Raw genomic sequence first — 4,314 nt, forward strand, 5'->3', positions numbered from 1 at the left:
AGGATGGACAGGAGGTTCCACTGATATGCATTGTTAATCCTGTTATTCTTAAGAAACCTTTCATCCTTTATCACTGTTGTTTGGGAGAAGCTGGGATCAATTAACTGATTAGAAGAACTGTTTGAGGAACAGGAATGTCTTGCTTGTAAGTGAATGCTATATAAGATGTACGCTGAACACAATAGAGACTACACTGATGCTACAAGAAACTAAGAGAGCTCTCTAACTCGACTGAGCACCGACAGACATGCAGTCAAGAACCCTGGACCTAGAGCGAACAGGAAATCCTGTCTAGGCATGGCAATATGTGTGGCCATCTATTGTCTCTTTGACTGTCTTTCTGTTGTGTTTTTTTTTTAATTATTATTTTGTTCCCCAGAACAGTGCATTTCAGAAATGCACAACCTAATACTTTGTAAATTTGACACCAGATTTAAGTCTAAGACTTTCATCAGTGAAACTGTTTGCTTATGCCAGAATTACAAATACACCCACAGACATGCATAAAAAGGATATTTTTGTCCTACTTTTGTGCAGGTGTTGAAATTACGTGGATGCTATGCTAAGATGGACAAAGTGGGGGTTTCTGTGTGTTGTGTGCGCATGTGCAAAACTCGCCTTCAAAAACCCAGTATCTTTATGACAGTAAACAGGGGAATCACCAAACCAACTGAAGGATGAGAAAAGGGCCCCACAGTAAGGGAGAGAAAGAAACTGTCACAGAAACTGGGACAGGAAGAGTGAAAAGATCGTTTATGTCAAAGCTGTTAGAAGAATGGGGAGTGCAGACACTGAGTGCAATAACAAGGGGGATAAAGGCCATAAGGATGCAACAGCCTGAGAACAGTGAGGTGATTAGATGTCCATAGGGCAAACTGGAACCAGTTTGGGGGCTGCCCCTCCTACAGAGTTGAAAGTTTACAGCGAGGAAGACGATGAGCCTTCATCCCCCACCATCCCCACGACTCACCATGCGCACAAGGGGGGAGGGACTGCATGCTAATGGGGTCTCAGGAATGTAATGAATATGTATTCCAATTCCTGACAGCTATTGATGATGTATTAGTTCAGCCTATATTTGCAGCACACTTTCTCATAATGGTGTGCAAGTGAGGTGGAGCTATCCCCCTTACACCAGGGTGTATGCTCATCACTCATTAAACATACCTGCTTTAGAACTACTTTGTGGTTATGGAGTTCGATTCTGCAAGTCTCCTGGAAGTGTTCAAGGAACAACTGGATGTTGTGTTGAGGGACATGGTATAGTGGCAGCTGTTGGTGATAGGTGAACAGCTGGATTGGATGATCTTTTAGGACTTTTCCAACCTTGGTCATTCTATGATTCTATGATTCCCTGTCCTTGTCTGTGTACCATATTTGTTTCAGCACTCTACGGGAGGACTCACCACATGTCTGGAATTAATCACCAACCACTTGAAATCCGGTGTTTAATTCAACAGATTTCAAAGTACGGTCAGGATGCTGTTGTTTTTCAGGAGTTGTTGGCCAAGAAGACCCAGGGACATCTCAGGGAAGACGAGTGGGAAAGACAAAAATAACATCCTCTGCTGCTGAGCTGGGCCAGGCTCCTGGGACACAGAGAGATCATACAAGTGGGCAGCGCTGCAGAGAGAACTCTGTGCCAAGGAGAAGCTCTTGTGCACAGCACAGCAGGGCTGGGGCATGAGCTGCAGGTGACATGAGGATAGAAGAGAAGGGAGAGAGAGCTCACAAAGTGTGTATGGTGTGAGCAGGCTGTGAGCTCACTGCAGGAGCATTGCACACAGACCACGACATGGTAAGTCTCTTACAGTAGGCAACACAGCTTCTTTTTCAGGAGGGATCACTAGACTGGGGACATCCCATAGCAGATCTGGCTGCAGGCACTTCATGTTTCTTTACTGTGGAAAAAGCCTTCTGCTCCAGCTGAGGGCTTCTGTGATGCAGCGTCAGAACACAGCCCTGAGGGCTGCGTGACCCAGAACGGCTGCAGGCTGTGCAGCCGGGGCTGCAGGCGGGTGCCCAGGGCTGTCCTGCAGAGCAGGGTCCCTGCTGTGCCCCAGGGGCTGTGTGCCGGGTATGGGATTTCCAAAGGGAAAGGAAAACTTTTATAGTATACCAGGAGGAGTGTCTCTGAGAATGGTCTGGAATTGTCATTATCTTCTGCACTCTGAGCAGGACTCCAAGCCCAGGAACAGCAGATGCACAACAGCAGCTCCATCAGTGAGTTCCTCCTGCTGCCATTGGCAGACACGCGGCAGTTGCAGCTCCTGCACTTCTGGCTCTTTCTGGGCATCTACCTGGCTGCCCTCTTGGGCAACAGCCTCATCAGCACAGCCGTAGACTGCGACCAGCCCCTGCACACCCCCATGTACTTCTTCCTCCTCAACCTGGCCCTCCTCGACCTGGGATGCATCTCCACCACTCTCCCCAAAGCCATGGCCAATGCCCTCTGGGACACCAGGGCCATCTCCTATACAGGATGTGCTGCACAGCTCTTTTTCTTTATCTTCTTTGCCTCAGCAGAGTATTTCCTTCTCACCATCATGTCCTATGACCGCTACGTTGCCATCTGCAAGCCCTTGTACTACGGGACCTTGATGGACAGCAGAGCTTGTGCCACCATGGCAGCAGCTGCCTGGGGCACTGGGGTTCTCCTCTCTCTTCTGCACACTGCCAGTACGTTTTCACTGCCTCTCTGCCAAGGCAATGTTGTCAACCAGTTTTTCTGTGGAATCCCCCAGATCCTCAAGCTCTCCTGCTCAGAATCAAATCTCAGGGAAGTTGTATTTATCATTTTTAGTGCCAGTTTATTCTATGGCTGCTTTGTTTTCATAGTGTTGTCCTATGTGCAGATCTTAATAGCTGTGCTGCGGGTGCCCTCTGAGCAGTGATGGCACAAAGCCTTCGCCACGTGTCTCCCGCACCTGACCGTGGTCTCCCTATTTATCATCACAGGCTTTTATGCCTATCTGAATCCCTATTCTGTCTCCTCCCCATCCATGGACCTGATGGTGGCAGTTCTGTACTCAGTGGTGCCACCAGCAGTTAACCCCCTCATCTACAGAATGAGGAACAGGGAGGTCAGGGATGTGGTAAAGTAAGTGATGACCAGATGTGTTTCAACTGCAGTGAACTGCCCATCTTTTGGAATTCATGACTTGTAATGCAGCTTTCTACTGAATCAAGCTCTCCTTTATTGTTTGTTTGTGGGGATACAAGAAAAGCTGTTCAGAGCAGCAGCTGTGGAGCAAGATAAACAGCATGGGAACCAAGGACACCTCTGCAAGGAGAAGAAGAGTCTAACAGCTCTGATTGGATATGTGCCTGCATGGACAGTTGAAAAGTGTTTTGTAGAATGCTTTGTTGACATATAAGGTGTTTGGGAAAGTTGTAAGGGCGGATGGGAAAGCTAGAAAATAACAACTTGTGAAGGTATATAAGGAATGTGAGAACTTGTAATAAACGATTTGGATCGTTCACATCTGAGTCCGTGCCGAGTCGCTGCATTTGTTTTCTTGGTTGTTTTTTTTTTGTTTGTTTGGTTTTTTTTGTTTTGTTTTTTTGTGGTTTGTTTGTGGATGAGCAAGGAGCTCATGCAGAAACTGAAAGGGAAGAAGAAGGTCCTTGAAATGTGGAAAAAGTGTCTGACCACATGTAGTCAGGGCCTGCAGGGATGGAACAAGGAAGTCTGAAGACCACCTGGGATTGAATGTGACAAAAGGATAACGAAAAATGCTTTTTAAAGTACGTTAGCAGTCAAAGGAAGACTAGGGAGACTGTGGGTCCCCTACTAAGTGAGGGGGGTGTTCTGGTAACAAGGGATTCTGAGAAGATGGAGATACTGATGGCCTTCTTTGCTTCTGTCTTGTGTGAAAAAGCTCTCCATCAGGAATCCCAGAACCTAGAGCTTACTGAGAGGGTCTGGGGACTGAGGGACTTCTCTTTAGTCAGGAAAGAGTTTTGCCACACCAATGTTCATAAATTCATGGTACCCGATGGGGTGCATCCATGGGTGGTGAGGGAGCTGGCAGAGGTGATTGCTGAATCGCTCTCTATCATATTTCAGACATCTTGGAGAACAGTGGAGGTGCCTGAAGACTGGAGGATAGCCAATGTCACTCCAGTCTTCAAAAAGGCAAGAAGGAAAATACAGGTAGTTACAGGCCAGTCAGCCTCACCTCTGTCCCTGGAAAGATGATGGAACAGCTTGTGCTGGATGCCATCTCTAGACAACTGGGAGAAAAGGAGGTTATCAGGAGTACCCAGCATGGGTTCACCAAGGGGAGGTCGTGCTCGACCAACCTTGTGGCC

General features: G+C 47.5%; 1 pseudogene; it reads left to right on the forward strand.

Annotated features, from left to right (window-relative positions):
* The first annotated feature begins 2,201 nt into the window (after positions 1–2,201).
* On the forward strand, positions 2,202–3,104 carry LOC146754627 (olfactory receptor 14A16-like; annotated as a pseudogene).
* The last annotated feature ends 1,210 nt before the right edge of the window (positions 3,105–4,314 follow it).

Source organism: Coturnix japonica, chromosome W (genome assembly GCF_054131305.1).
Source record: "Coturnix japonica strain WE chromosome W, WE-NBRP24, whole genome shotgun sequence".
Taxonomy (NCBI): domain Eukaryota; kingdom Metazoa; phylum Chordata; class Aves; order Galliformes; family Phasianidae; genus Coturnix; species Coturnix japonica.